The following is a 15,159-nucleotide window of genomic DNA, read 5'->3' on the forward strand; positions in this document are numbered from 1 at the left end:
CTTACTATCAAAGGTTAGAGGGGGGCTTTCTCAGAGGGCTTTTTACAGTTTTTCTATTCCCAATTAGCCGTTTAAGTGTACTTATTGAAAGTAGTAATTCTTTCATAGGCCGCCCTTTCTTAGTATTTGACGTTCCTTATATTGCGGTATGAGGCTTCGCAGTAGGTTGCAAACATTCATCACCCATGACTGTCCCCAATTGAGCTCAGAAGCTCAATGTCTATCATGACCTCTCTTTTAGAATGTCCAAGAGCAAGCAAACTATTCCTCCAGGAGAGGGCGCCAACAGACTACTAAAGAGATCATCATTACTCAAAGAAAACCCCAAAAACCAATGCATGATAGGAATAAACAGGTAACTTTCTTTGGAGTGGAAGCGGAGAGATCGCACCAGATGCCAATTCTAGATCTTATCACACCTGTGGTCACTGCAGCAGCAGGTGAATCCACTTTGTCCAAAAGGGATCTATTCCATTCAATTGCAAATGATCTAGATAAGACAGAGAACTGCAGCACGGGGACATAGCCGAGTTGGTCAGGTTGAGTGGTGATGAGTTTGCTATTTGGATGAATAAAGAAAGTCAAAAGTGTGAAAGATAAAAAACAAAAGGAGGAAGTGTGAAAAGTGAATGGGCCAAATTGAGGTGCATATGAAGACGTATGCTTTCTTCCAATTCATTAAATCGGGCTAATATGAATCAGGTGAATTGAGTTCTGCTTTTGGAAACTGGGTTAAGAAGGGGTGCACCGTTCCTGGAGGTACTGCAATACCAGGTCAATGCGTGGAGTGGACAGAGCAAGCTCTTTTTCCATCTCCCTGTTCTAAAAATCCATTTAATATATGGTCCCCAGATAGGGGACGTATCAGATATTAAACTGATAAGAACAGATACTACACTTGATCTTAGCCAAAAGGCCGAGAAGCGATAACCAGAATTGGTTTGGGCCTCGAGTGGCACCCTGGCCTATGCCGGACACATCTTAGGGAGAGAGAGCGAGAGGGAGACAAACCCACGCCTACACAAGACATTTTGTCACCCAAGCCAACCCTTGAAAAGGCTGCTTTGCAGAGCAAAAACAAGAAGAATGGTGCGTTTTGCAGCCGCCGCCCACTGCAATGAATCTGAATAACTCCTCCTTTAGGGCGCAAGCAACTCCCCTCCCCCTTGCAGTCTTTCCAATTCACGATACAAAAAGACGGACAGGACAGGTTGCCTGACTTTCCGTCACTGCCACCCTTTGCCATCCTTACCCGTAGAAAGCCCTTTCATCATCTCCAAACCCTAATCTTTTCCCTTTCCTTCCCAGCCCCCAAACCCTGCCCTCTGTACCTTTCTCACCACCCGCTTCCCTTCTCCTGTCATCTCCCTACCACCCGGGAAAAAAAGAGATTGCCCCCTCCTTCCACTAGCCCACCCTCCCACCCAAAGAACAACTTCTTCTGCGCAGCTTGTTTTCTAGGCAGCAGCGCTATTGTGATGTCATCGGGGGGCATTGTGACAAGCCGCCAGTGTTCCGTCTCTTCATGTTGTGCACAGTTCAAACGGAAAATACATCAACAGGCAGACTACAGAAAAGCTTACTATCAAAGGTTAGAGGGGGGCTTTCTCAGAGGGCTTTTTACAGTTTTTCTATTCCCAATTAGCCGTTTAAGTGTACTTATTGAAAGTAGTAATTCTTTCATAGGCCGCCCTTTCTTAGTATTTGACGTTCCTTATATTGCGGTATGAGGCTTCGCAGTAGGTTGCAAACATTCATCACCCATGACTGTCCCCAATTGAGCTCAGAAGCTCAATGTCTATCATGACCTCTCTTTTAGAATGTCCAAGAGCAAGCAAACTATTCCTCCAGGAGAGGGCGCCAACAGACTACTAAAGAGATCATCATTACTCAAAGAAAACCCCAAAAACCAATGCATGATAGGAATAAACAGGTAACTTTCTTTGGAGTGGAAGCGGAGAGATCGCACCAGATGCCAATTCTAGATCTTATCACACCTGTGGTCACTGCAGCAGCAGGTGAATCCACTTTGTCCAAAAGGGATCTATTCCATTCAATTGCAAATGATCTAGATAAGACAGAGAACTGCAGCACGGGGACATAGCCGAGTTGGTCAGGTTGAGTGGTGATGAGTTTGCTATTTGGATGAATAAGGAAAGTCAAAAGTGTGAAAGATAAAAAACAAAAGGAGGAAGTGTGAAAAGTGAATGGGCCAAATTGAGGTGCATATGAAGACGTATGCTTTCTTCCAATTCATTAAATCGGGCTAATATGAATCAGGTGAATTGAGTTCTGCTTTTGGAAACTGGGTTAAGAAGGGGTGCACCGTTCCTGGAGGTACTGCAATACCAGGTCAATGCGTGGAGTGGACAGAGCAAGCTCTTTTTCCATCTCCCTGTTCTAAAAATCCATTTAATATATGGTCCCCAGATAGGGGACGTATCAGATATTAAACTGATAAGAACAGATACTACACTTGATCTTAGCCAAAAGGCCGAGAAGCGATAACCAGAATTGGTTTGGGCCTCGAGTGGCACCCTGGCCTATGCCGGACACATCTTAGGGAGAGAGAGCGAGAGGGAGACAAACCCACGCCTACACAAGACATTTTGTCACCCAAGCTAACCCTTGAAAAGGCTGCTTTGCAGAGCAAAAACAAGAAGAATGGTGCGTTTTGCAGCCGCCGCCCACTGCAATGAATCTGAATAACTCCTCCTTTAGGGCGCAAGCAACTCCCCTCCCCCTTGCAGTCTTTCCAATTCACGATACAAAAAGACGGACAGGACAGGTTGCCTGACTTTCCGTCACTGCCACCCTTTGCCATCCTTACCCGTAGAAAGCCCTTTCATCATCCCCAAACCCTAATCTTTTCCCTTTCCTTCCCAGCCCCCAAACCCTGCCCTCTGTACCTTTCTCACCACCCGCTTCCCTTCTCCTGTCATCCCCCTACCACCCGGGAAAAAAAGAGATTGCCCCCTCCTTCCACTAGCCCACCCTCCCACCCAAAGAACAACTTCTTCTGCGCAGCTTGTTTTCTAGGCAGCAGCGCTATTGTGATGTCATCGGGGGGCATTGTGACAAGCCGCCAGTGTTCCGTCTCTTCATGTTGTGCACAGTTCAAACGGAAAATACATCAACAGGCAGACTACAGAAAAGCTTACTATCAAAGGTTAGAGGGGGGCTTTCTCAGAGGGCTTTTTACAGTTTTTCTATTCCCAATTAGCCGTTTAAGTGTACTTATTGAAAGTAGTAATTCTTTCATAGGCCGCCCTTTCTTAGTATTTGACGTTCCTTATATTGCGGTATGAGGCTTCGCAGTAGGTTGCAAACATTCATCACCCATGACTGTCCCCAATTGAGCTCAGAAGCTCAATGTCTATCATGACCTCTCTTTTAGAATGTCCAAGAGCAAGCAAACTATTCCTCCAGGAGAGGGCGCCAACAGACTACTAAAGAGATCATCATTACTCAAAGAAAACCCCAAAAACCAATGCATGATAGGAATAAACAGGTAACTTTCTTTGGAGTGGAAGCGGAGAGATCGCACCAGATGCCAATTCTAGATCTTATCACACCTGTGGTCACTGCAGCAGCAGGTGAATCCACTTTGTCCAAAAGGGATCTATTCCATTCAATTGCAAATGATCTAGATAAGACAGAGAACTGCAGCACGGGGACATAGCCGAGTTGGTCAGGTTGAGTGGTGATGAGTTTGCTATTTGGATGAATAAAGAAAGTCAAAAGTGTGAAAGATAAAAAACAAAAGGAGGAAGTGTGAAAAGTGAATGGGCCAAATTGAGGTGCATATGAAGACGTATGCTTTCTTCCAATTCATTAAATCGGGCTAATATGAATCAGGTGAATTGAGTTCTGCTTTTGGAAACTGGGTTAAGAAGGGGTGCACCGTTCCTGGAGGTACTGCAATACCAGGTCAATGCGTGGAGTGGACAGAGCAAGCTCTTTTTCCATCTCCCTGTTCTAAAAATCCATTTAATATATGGTCCCCAGATAGGGGACGTATCAGATGTTAAACTGATAAGAACAGATACTACACTTGATCTTAGCCAAAAGGCCGAGAAGCGATAACCAGAATTGGTTTGGGCCTCGAGTGGCACCCTGGCCTATGCCGGACACATCTTAGGGAGAGAGAGCGAGAGGGAGACAAACCCACGCCTACACAAGACATTTTGTCACCCAAGCCAACCCTTGAAAAGGCTGCTTTGCAGAGCAAAAACAAGAAGAATGGTGCGTTTTGCAGCCGCCGCCCACTGCAATGAATCTGAATAACTCCTCCTTTAGGGCGCAAGCAACTCCCCTCCCCCTTGCAGTCTTTCCAATTCACGATACAAAAAGACGGACAGGACAGGTTGCCTGACTTTCCGTCACTGCCACCCTTTGCCATCCTTACCCGTAGAAAGCCCTTTCATCATCCCCAAACCCTAATCTTTTCCCTTTCCTTCCCAGCCCCCAAACCCTGCCCTCTGTACCTTTCTCACCACCCGCTTCCCTTCTCCTGTCATCCCCCTACCACCCGGGAAAAAAAGAGATTGCCCCCTCCTTCCACTAGCCCACCCTCCCACCCAAAGAACAACTTCTTCTGCGCAGCTTGTTTTCTAGGCAGCAGCGCTATTGTGATGTCATCGGGGGGCATTGTGACAAGCCGCCAGTGTTCCGTCTCTTCATGTTGTGCACAGTTCAAACGGAAAATACATCAACAGGCAGACTACAGAAAAGCTTACTATCAAAGGTTAGAGGGGGGCTTTCTCAGAGGGCTTTTTACAGTTTTTCTATTCCCAATTAGCCGTTTAAGTGTACTTATTGAAAGTAGTAATTCTTTCATAGGCCGCCCTTTCTTAGTATTTGACGTTCCTTATATTGCGGTATGAGGCTTCGCAGTAGGTTGCAAACATTCATCACCCATGACTGTCCCCAATTGAGCTCAGAAGCTCAATGTCTATCATGACCTCTCTTTTAGAATGTCCAAGAGCAAGCAAACTATTCCTCCAGGAGAGGGCGCCAACAGACTACTAAAGAGATCATCATTACTCAAAGAAAACCCCAAAAACCAATGCATGATAGGAATAAACAGGTAACTTTCTTTGGAGTGGAAGCGGAGAGATCGCACCAGATGCCAATTCTAGATCTTATCACACCTGTGGTCACTGCAGCAGCAGGTGAATCCACTTTGTCCAAAAGGGATCTATTCCATTCAATTGCAAATGATCTAGATAAGACAGAGAACTGCAGCACGGGGACATAGCCGAGTTGGTCAGGTTGAGTGGTGATGAGTTTGCTATTTGGATGAATAAAGAAAGTCAAAAGTGTGAAAGATAAAAAACAAAAGGAGGAAGTGTGAAAAGTGAATGGGCCAAATTGAGGTGCATATGAAGACGTATGCTTTCTTCCAATTCATTAAATCGGGCTAATATGAATCAGGTGAATTGAGTTCTGCTTTTGGAAACTGGGTTAAGAAGGGGTGCACCGTTCCTGGAGGTACTGCAATACCAGGTCAATGCGTGGAGTGGACAGAGCAAGCTCTTTTTCCATCTCCCTGTTCTAAAAATCCATTTAATATATGGTCCCCAGATAGGGGACGTATCAGATATTAAACTGATAAGAACAGATACTACACTTGATCTTAGCCAAAAGGCCGAGAAGCGATAACCAGAATTGGTTTGGGCCTCGAGTGGCACCCTGGCCTATGCCGGACACATCTTAGGGAGAGAGAGCGAGAGGGAGACAAACCCACGCCTACACAAGACATTTTGTCACCCAAGCCAACCCTTGAAAAGGCTGCTTTGCAGAGCAAAAACAAGAAGAATGGTGCGTTTTGCAGCCGCCGCCCACTGCAATGAATCTGAATAACTCCTCCTTTAGGGCGCAAGCAACTCCCCTCCCCCTTGCAGTCTTTCCAATTCACGATACAAAAAGACGGACAGGACAGGTTGCCTGACTTTCCGTCACTGCCACCCTTTGCCATCCTTACCCGTAGAAAGCCCTTTCATCATCCCCAAACCCTAATCTTTTCCCTTTCCTTCCCAGCCCCCAAACCCTGCCCTCTGTACCTTTCTCACCACCCGCTTCCCTTCTCCTGTCATCCCCCTACCACCCGGGAAAAAAAGAGATTGCCCCCTCCTTCCACTAGCCCACCCTCCCACCCAAAGAACAACTTCTTCTGCGCAGCTTGTTTTCTAGGCAGCAGCGCTATTGTGATGTCATCGGGGGGCATTGTGACAAGCCGCCAGTGTTCCGTCTCTTCATGTTGTGCACAGTTCAAACGGAAAATACATCAACAGGCAGACTACAGAAAAGCTTACTATCAAAGGTTAGAGGGGGGCTTTCTCAGAGGGCTTTTTACAGTTTTTCTATTCCCAATTAGCCGTTTAAGTGTACTTATTGAAAGTAGTAATTCTTTCATAGGCCGCCCTTTCTTAGTATTTGACGTTCCTTATATTGCGGTATGAGGCTTCGCAGTAGGTTGCAAACATTCATCACCCATGACTGTCCCCAATTGAGCTCAGAAGCTCAATGTCTATCATGACCTCTCTTTTAGAATGTCCAAGAGCAAGCAAACTATTCCTCCAGGAGAGGGCGCCAACAGACTACTAAAGAGATCATCATTACTCAAAGAAAACCCCAAAAACCAATGCATGATAGGAATAAACAGGTAACTTTCTTTGGAGTGGAAGCGGAGAGATCGCACCAGATGCCAATTCTAGATCTTATCACACCTGTGGTCACTGCAGCAGCAGGTGAATCCACTTTGTCCAAAAGGGATCTATTCCATTCAATTGCAAATGATCTAGATAAGACAGAGAACTGCAGCACGGGGACATAGCCGAGTTGGTCAGGTTGAGTGGTGATGAGTTTGCTATTTGGATGAATAAAGAAAGTCAAAAGTGTGAAAGATAAAAAACAAAAGGAGGAAGTGTGAAAAGTGAATGGGCCAAATTGAGGTGCATATGAAGACGTATGCTTTCTTCCAATTCATTAAATCGGGCTAATATGAATCAGGTGAATTGAGTTCTGCTTTTGGAAACTGGGTTAAGAAGGGGTGCACCGTTCCTGGAGGTACTGCAATACCAGGTCAATGCGTGGAGTGGACAGAGCAAGCTCTTTTTCCATCTCCCTGTTCTAAAAATCCATTTAATATATGGTCCCCAGATAGGGGACGTATCAGATATTAAACTGATAAGAACAGATACTACACTTGATCTTAGCCAAAAGGCCGAGAAGCGATAACCAGAATTGGTTTGGGCCTCGAGTGGCACCCTGGCCTATGCCGGACACATCTTAGGGAGAGAGAGCGAGAGGGAGACAAACCCACGCCTACACAAGACATTTTGTCACCCAAGCCAACCCTTGAAAAGGCTGCTTTGCAGAGCAAAAACAAGAAGAATGGTGCGTTTTGCAGCCGCCGCCCACTGCAATGAATCTGAATAACTCCTCCTTTAGGGCGCAAGCAACTCCCCTCCCCCTTGCAGTCTTTCCAATTCACGATACAAAAAGACGGACAGGACAGGTTGCCTGACTTTCCGTCACTGCCACCCTTTGCCATCCTTACCCGTAGAAAGCCCTTTCATCATCCCCAAACCCTAATCTTTTCCCTTTCCTTCCCAGCCCCCAAACCCTGCCCTCTGTACCTTTCTCACCACCCGCTTCCCTTCTCCTGTCATCCCCCTACCACCCGGGAAAAAAAGAGATTGCCCCCTCCTTCCACTAGCCCACCCTCCCACCCAAAGAACAACTTCTTCTGCGCAGCTTGTTTTCTAGGCAGCAGCGCTATTGTGATGTCATCGGGGGGCATTGTGACAAGCCGCCAGTGTTCCGTCTCTTCATGTTGTGCACAGTTCAAACGGAAAATACATCAACAGGCAGACTACAGAAAAGCTTACTATCAAAGGTTAGAGGGGGGCTTTCTCAGAGGGCTTTTTACAGTTTTTCTATTCCCAATTAGCCGTTTAAGTGTACTTATTGAAAGTAGTAATTCTTTCATAGGCCGCCCTTTCTTAGTATTTGACGTTCCTTATATTGCGGTATGAGGCTTCGCAGTAGGTTGCAAACATTCATCACCCATGACTGTCCCCAATTGAGCTCAGAAGCTCAATGTCTATCATGACCTCTCTTTTAGAATGTCCAAGAGCAAGCAAACTATTCCTCCAGGAGAGGGCGCCAACAGACTACTAAAGAGATCATCATTACTCAAAGAAAACCCCAAAAACCAATGCATGATAGGAATAAACAGGTAACTTTCTTTGGAGTGGAAGCGGAGAGATCGCACCAGATGCCAATTCTAGATCTTATCACACCTGTGGTCACTGCAGCAGCAGGTGAATCCACTTTGTCCAAAAGGGATCTATTCCATTCAATTGCAAATGATCTAGATAAGACAGAGAACTGCAGCACGGGGACATAGCCGAGTTGGTCAGGTTGAGTGGTGATGAGTTTGCTATTTGGATGAATAAAGAAAGTCAAAAGTGTGAAAGATAAAAAACAAAAGGAGGAAGTGTGAAAAGTGAATGGGCCAAATTGAGGTGCATATGAAGACGTATGCTTTCTTCCAATTCATTAAATCGGGCTAATATGAATCAGGTGAATTGAGTTCTGCTTTTGGAAACTGGGTTAAGAAGGGGTGCACCGTTCCTGGAGGTACTGCAATACCAGGTCAATGCGTGGAGTGGACAGAGCAAGCTCTTTTTCCATCTCCCTGTTCTAAAAATCCATTTAATATATGGTCCCCAGATAGGGGACGTATCAGATATTAAACTGATAAGAACAGATACTACACTTGATCTTAGCCAAAAGGCCGAGAAGCGATAACCAGAATTGGTTTGGGCCTCGAGTGGCACCCTGGCCTATGCCGGACACATCTTAGGGAGAGAGAGCGAGAGGGAGACAATCCCACGCCTACACAAGACATTTTGTCACCCAAGCCAACCCTTGAAAAGGCTGCTTTGCAGAGCAAAAACAAGAAGAATGGTGCGTTTTGCAGCCGCCGCCCACTGCAATGAATCTGAATAACTCCTCCTTTAGGGCGCAAGCAACTCCCCTCCCCCTTGCAGTCTTTCCAATTCACGATACAAAAAGACGGACAGGACAGGTTGCCTGACTTTCCGTCACTGCCACCCTTTGCCATCCTTACCCGTAGAAAGCCCTTTCATCATCCCCAAACCCTAATCTTTTCCCTTTCCTTCCCAGCCCCCAAACCCTGCCCTCTGTACCTTTCTCACCACCCGCTTCCCTTCTCCTGTCATCCCCCTACCACCCGGGAAAAAAAGAGATTGCCCCCTCCTTCCACTAGCCCACCCTCCCACCCAAAGAACAACTTCTTCTGCGCAGCTTGTTTTCTAGGCAGCAGCGCTATTGTGATGTCATCGGGGGGCATTGTGACAAGCCGCCAGTGTTCCGTCTCTTCATGTTGTGCACAGTTCAAACGGAAAATACATCAACAGGCAGACTACAGAAAAGCTTACTATCAAAGGTTAGAGGGGGGCTTTCTCAGAGGGCTTTTTACAGTTTTTCTATTCCCAATTAGCCGTTTAAGTGTACTTATTGAAAGTAGTAATTCTTTCATAGGCCGCCCTTTCTTAGTATTTGACGTTCCTTATATTGCGGTATGAGGCTTCGCAGTAGGTTGCAAACATTCATCACCCATGACTGTCCCCAATTGAGCTCAGAAGCTCAATGTCTATCATGACCTCTCTTTTAGAATGTCCAAGAGCAAGCAAACTATTCCTCCAGGAGAGGGCGCCAACAGACTACTAAAGAGATCATCATTACTCAAAGAAAACCCCAAAAACCAATGCATGATAGGAATAAACAGGTAACTTTCTTTGGAGTGGAAGCGGAGAGATCGCACCAGATGCCAATTCTAGATCTTATCACACCTGTGGTCACTGCAGCAGCAGGTGAATCCACTTTGTCCAAAAGGGATCTATTCCATTCAATTGCAAATGATCTAGATAAGACAGAGAACTGCAGCACGGGGACATAGCCGAGTTGGTCAGGTTGAGTGGTGATGAGTTTGCTATTTGGATGAATAAAGAAAGTCAAAAGTGTGAAAGATAAAAAACAAAAGGAGGAAGTGTGAAAAGTGAATGGGCCAAATTGAGGTGCATATGAAGACGTATGCTTTCTTCCAATTCATTAAATCGGGCTAATATGAATCAGGTGAATTGAGTTCTGCTTTTGGAAACTGGGTTAAGAAGGGGTGCACCGTTCCTGGAGGTACTGCAATACCAGGTCAATGCGTGGAGTGGACAGAGCAAGCTCTTTTTCCATCTCCCTGTTCTAAAAATCCATTTAATATATGGTCCCCAGATAGGGGACGTATCAGATATTAAACTGATAAGAACAGATACTACACTTGATCTTAGCCAAAAGGCCGAGAAGCGATAACCAGAATTGGTTTGGGCCTCGAGTGGCACCCTGGCCTATGCCGGACACATCTTAGGGAGAGAGAGCGAGAGGGAGACAAACCCACGCCTACACAAGACATTTTGTCACCCAAGCCAACCCTTGAAAAGGCTGCTTTGCAGAGCAAAAACAAGAAGAATGGTGCGTTTTGCAGCCGCCGCCCACTGCAATGAATCTGAATAACTCCTCCTTTAGGGCGCAAGCAACTCCCCTCCCCCTTGCAGTCTTTCCAATTCACGATACAAAAAGACGGACAGGACAGGTTGCCTGACTTTCCGTCACTGCCACCCTTTGCCATCCTTACCCGTAGAAAGCCCTTTCATCATCCCCAAACCCTAATCTTTTCCCTTTCCTTCCCAGCCCCCAAACCCTGCCCTCTGTACCTTTCTCACCACCCGCTTCCCTTCTCCTGTCATCCCCCTACCACCCGGGAAAAAAAGAGATTGCCCCCTCCTTCCACTAGCCCACCCTCCCACCCAAAGAACAACTTCTTCTGCGCAGCTTGTTTTCTAGGCAGCAGCGCTATTGTGATGTCATCGGGGGGCATTGTGACAAGCCGCCAGTGTTCCGTCTCTTCATGTTGTGCACAGTTCAAACGGAAAATACATCAACAGGCAGACTACAGAAAAGCTTACTATCAAAGGTTAGAGGGGGGCTTTCTCAGAGGGCTTTTTACAGTTTTTCTATTCCCAATTAGCCGTTTAAGTGTACTTATTGAAAGTAGTAATTCTTTCATAGGCCGCCCTTTCTTAGTATTTGACGTTCCTTATATTGCGGTATGAGGCTTCGCAGTAGGTTGCAAACATTCATCACCCATGACTGTCCCCAATTGAGCTCAGAAGCTCAATGTCTATCATGACCTCTCTTTTAGAATGTCCAAGAGCAAGCAAACTATTCCTCCAGGAGAGGGCGCCAACAGACTACTAAAGAGATCATCATTACTCAAAGAAAACCCCAAAAACCAATGTATGATAGGAATAAACAGGTAACTTTCTTTGGAGTGGAAGCGGAGAGATCGCACCAGATGCCAATTCTAGATCTTATCACACCTGTGGTCACTGCAGCAGCAGGTGAATCCACTTTGTCCAAAAGGGATCTATTCCATTCAATTGCAAATGATCTAGATAAGACAGAGAACTGCAGCACGGGGACATAGCCGAGTTGGTCAGGTTGAGTGGTGATGAGTTTGCTATTTGGATGAATAAAGAAAGTCAAAAGTGTGAAAGATAAAAAACAAAAGGAGGAAGTGTGAAAAGTGAATGGGCCAAATTGAGGTGCATATGAAGACGTATGCTTTCTTCCAATTCATTAAATCGGGCTAATATGAATCAGGTGAATTGAGTTCTGCTTTTGGAAACTGGGTTAAGAAGGGGTGCACCGTTCCTGGAGGTACTGCAATACCAGGTCAATGCGTGGAGTGGACAGAGCAAGCTCTTTTTCCATCTCCCTGTTCTAAAAATCCATTTAATATATGGTCCCCAGATAGGGGACGTATCAGATATTAAACTGATAAGAACAGATACTACACTTGATCTTAGCCAAAAGGCCGAGAAGCGATAACCAGAATTGGTTTGGGCCTCGAGTGGCACCCTGGCCTATGCCGGACACATCTTAGGGAGAGAGAGCGAGAGGGAGACAAACCCACGCCTACACAAGACATTTTGTCACCCAAGCCAACCCTTGAAAAGGCTGCTTTGCAGAGCAAAAACAAGAAGAATGGTGCGTTTTGCAGCCGCCGCCCACTGCAATGAATCTGAATAACTCCTGCTTTAGGGCGCAAGCAACTCCCCTCCCCCTTGCAGTCTTTCCAATTCACGATACAAAAAGACGGACAGGACAGGTTGCCTGACTTTCCGTCACTGCCACCCTTTGCCATCCTTACCCGTAGAAAGCCCTTTCATCATCCCCAAACCCTAATCTTTTCCCTTTCCTTCCCAGCCCCCAAACCCTGCCCTCTGTACCTTTCTCACCACCCGCTTCCCTTCTCCTGTCATCCCCCTACCACCCGGGAAAAAAAGAGATTGCCCCCTCCTTCCACTAGCCCACCCTCCCACCCAAAGAACAACTTCTTCTGCGCAGCTTGTTTTCTAGGCAGCAGCGCTATTGTGATGTCATCGGGGGGCATTGTGACAAGCCGCCAGTGTTCCGTCTCTTCATGTTGTGCACAGTTCAAACGGAAAATACATCAACAGGCAGACTACAGAAAAGCTTACTATCAAAGGTTAGAGGGGGGCTTTCTCAGAGGGCTTTTTACAGTTTTTCTATTCCCAATTAGCCGTTTAAGTGTACTTATTGAAAGTAGTAATTCTTTCATAGGCCGCCCTTTCTTAGTATTTGACGTTCCTTATATTGCGGTATGAGGCTTCGCAGTAGGTTGCAAACATTCATCACCCATGACTGTCCCCAATTGAGCTCAGAAGCTCAATGTCTATCATGACCTCTCTTTTAGAATGTCCAAGAGCAAGCAAACTATTCCTCCAGGAGAGGGCGCCAACAGACTACTAAAGAGATCATCATTACTCAAAGAAAACCCCAAAAACCAATGCATGATAGGAATAAACAGGTAACTTTCTTTGGAGTGGAAGCGGAGAGATCGCACCAGATGCCAATTCTAGATCTTATCACACCTGTGGTCACTGCAGCAGCAGGTGAATCCACTTTGTCCAAAAGGGATCTATTCCATTCAATTGCAAATGATCTAGATAAGACAGAGAACTGCAGCACGGGGACATAGCCGAGTTGGTCAGGTTGAGTGGTGATGAGTTTGCTATTTGGATGAATAAAGAAAGTCAAAAGTGTGAAAGATAAAAAACAAAAGGAGGAAGTGTGAAAAGTGAATGGGCCAAATTGAGGTGCATATGAAGACGTATGCTTTCTTCCAATTCATTAAATCGGGCTAATATGAATCAGGTGAATTGAGTTCTGCTTTTGGAAACTGGGTTAAGAAGGGGTGCACCGTTCCTGGAGGTACTGCAATACCAGGTCAATGCGTGGAGTGGACAGAGCAAGCTCTTTTTCCATCTCCCTGTTCTAAAAATCCATTTAATATATGGTCCCCAGATAGGGGACGTATCAGATATTAAACTGATAAGAACAGATACTACACTTGATCTTAGCCAAAAGGCCGAGAAGCGATAACCAGAATTGGTTTGGGCCTCGAGTGGCACCCTGGCCTATGCCGGACACATCTTAGGGAGAGAGAGCGAGAGGGAGACAAACCCACGCCTACACAAGACATTTTGTCACCCAAGCCAACCCTTGAAAAGGCTGCTTTGCAGAGCAAAAACAAGAAGAATGGTGCGTTTTGCAGCCGCCGCCCACTGCAATGAATCTGAATAACTCCTCCTTTAGGGCGCAAGCAACTCCCCTCCCCCTTGCAGTCTTTCCAATTCACGATACAAAAAGACGGACAGGACAGGTTGCCTGACTTTCCGTCACTGCCACCCTTTGCCATCCTTACCCGTAGAAAGCCCTTTCATCATCCCCAAACCCTAATCTTTTCCCTTTCCTTCCCAGCCCCCAAACCCTGCCCTCTGTACCTTTCTCACCACCCGCTTCCCTTCTCCTGTCATCCCCCTACCACCCGGGAAAAAAAGAGATTGCCCCCTCCTTCCACTAGCCCACCCTCCCACCCAAAGAACAACTTCTTCTGCGCAGCTTGTTTTCTAGGCAGCAGCGCTATTGTGATGTCATCGGGGGGCATTGTGACAAGCCGCCAGTGTTCCGTCTCTTCATGTTGTGCACAGTTCAAACGGAAAATACATCAACAGGCAGACTACAGAAAAGCTTACTATCAAAGGTTAGAGGGGGGCTTTCTCAGAGGGCTTTTTACAGTTTTTCTATTCCCAATTAGCCGTTTAAGTGTACTTATTGAAAGTAGTAATTCTTTCATAGGCCGCCCTTTCTTAGTATTTGACGTTCCTTATATTGCGGTATGAGGCTTCGCAGTAGGTTGCAAACATTCATCACCCATGACTGTCCCCAATTGAGCTCAGAAGCTCAATGTCTATCATGACCTCTCTTTTAGAATGTCCAAGAGCAAGCAAACTATTCCTCCAGGAGAGGGCGCCAACAGACTACTAAAGAGATCATCATTACTCAAAGAAAACCCCAAAAACCAATGCATGATAGGAATAAACAGGTAACTTTCTTTGGAGTGGAAGCGGAGAGATCGCACCAGATGCCAATTCTAGATCTTATCACACCTGTGGTCACTGCAGCAGCAGGTGAATCCACTTTGTCCAAAAGGGATCTATCCCATTCAATTGCAAATGATCTAGATAAGACAGAGAACTGCAGCACGGGGACATAGCCGAGTTGGTCAGGTTGAGTGGTGATGAGTTTGCTATTTGGATGAATAAAGAAAGTCAAAAGTGTGAAAGATAAAAAACAAAAGGAGGAAGTGTGAAAAGTGAATGGGCCAAATTGAGGTGCATATGAAGACGTATGCTTTCTTCCAATTCATTAAATCGGGCTAATATGAATCAGGTGAATTGAGTTCTGCTTTTGGAAACTGGGTTAAGAAGGGGTGCACCGTTCCTGGAGGTACTGCAATACCAGGTCAATGCGTGGAGTGGACAGAGCAAGCTCTTTTTCCATCTCCCTGTTCTAAAAATCCATTTAATATATGGTCCCCAGATAGGGGACGTATCAGATATTAAACTGATAAGAACAGATACTACACTTGATCTTAGCCAAAAGGCCGAGAAGCGATAACCAGAATTGGTTTGGGCCTCGAGTGGC

The 15,159-nt window shown here is 46.0% G+C and overlaps 10 non-coding genes across 10 annotated transcripts; all 10 read right to left on the reverse strand.

Moving 5' to 3' along the window:
* Nucleotides 1-737: 737 nt before the first annotated feature.
* LOC142265947 (U2 spliceosomal RNA) lies at nucleotides 738-928 on the reverse strand. The gene has a single exon (XR_012732148.1). It is a non-coding gene; the product is annotated as a U2 spliceosomal RNA (small nuclear RNA).
* A 1,387-nt stretch (nucleotides 929-2,315) lies between these two features.
* Nucleotides 2,316-2,506, reverse strand: LOC142265949 (U2 spliceosomal RNA). The gene has a single exon (XR_012732149.1). It is a non-coding gene; the product is annotated as a U2 spliceosomal RNA (small nuclear RNA).
* A 1,387-nt stretch (nucleotides 2,507-3,893) lies between these two features.
* On the reverse strand, nucleotides 3,894-4,084 carry LOC142265892 (U2 spliceosomal RNA). Its single transcript, XR_012732101.1, has one exon. It is a non-coding gene; the product is annotated as a U2 spliceosomal RNA (small nuclear RNA).
* Nucleotides 4,085-5,471: 1,387 nt separating this feature from the next.
* On the reverse strand, nucleotides 5,472-5,662 carry LOC142265950 (U2 spliceosomal RNA). The gene has a single exon (XR_012732150.1). It is a non-coding gene; the product is annotated as a U2 spliceosomal RNA (small nuclear RNA).
* Nucleotides 5,663-7,049: 1,387 nt separating this feature from the next.
* Nucleotides 7,050-7,240, reverse strand: LOC142265951 (U2 spliceosomal RNA). Its single transcript, XR_012732151.1, has one exon. It is a non-coding gene; the product is annotated as a U2 spliceosomal RNA (small nuclear RNA).
* Nucleotides 7,241-8,627: 1,387 nt separating this feature from the next.
* Nucleotides 8,628-8,818, reverse strand: LOC142265846 (U2 spliceosomal RNA). The gene has a single exon (XR_012732059.1). It is a non-coding gene; the product is annotated as a U2 spliceosomal RNA (small nuclear RNA).
* Nucleotides 8,819-10,205: 1,387 nt separating this feature from the next.
* On the reverse strand, nucleotides 10,206-10,396 carry LOC142265847 (U2 spliceosomal RNA). Its single transcript, XR_012732060.1, has one exon. It is a non-coding gene; the product is annotated as a U2 spliceosomal RNA (small nuclear RNA).
* Nucleotides 10,397-11,783: 1,387 nt separating this feature from the next.
* On the reverse strand, nucleotides 11,784-11,974 carry LOC142265848 (U2 spliceosomal RNA). The gene has a single exon (XR_012732061.1). It is a non-coding gene; the product is annotated as a U2 spliceosomal RNA (small nuclear RNA).
* A 1,387-nt stretch (nucleotides 11,975-13,361) lies between these two features.
* LOC142265849 (U2 spliceosomal RNA) lies at nucleotides 13,362-13,552 on the reverse strand. The gene has a single exon (XR_012732062.1). It is a non-coding gene; the product is annotated as a U2 spliceosomal RNA (small nuclear RNA).
* Nucleotides 13,553-14,939: 1,387 nt separating this feature from the next.
* On the reverse strand, nucleotides 14,940-15,130 carry LOC142265850 (U2 spliceosomal RNA). Its single transcript, XR_012732063.1, has one exon. It is a non-coding gene; the product is annotated as a U2 spliceosomal RNA (small nuclear RNA).
* Between the last annotated feature and the right edge of the window lie 29 nt (nucleotides 15,131-15,159).

This window comes from Anomaloglossus baeobatrachus, unplaced genomic scaffold (genome assembly GCF_048569485.1).
Source record: "Anomaloglossus baeobatrachus isolate aAnoBae1 unplaced genomic scaffold, aAnoBae1.hap1 Scaffold_2783, whole genome shotgun sequence".
NCBI lineage: Eukaryota > Metazoa > Chordata > Amphibia > Anura > Aromobatidae > Anomaloglossus > Anomaloglossus baeobatrachus.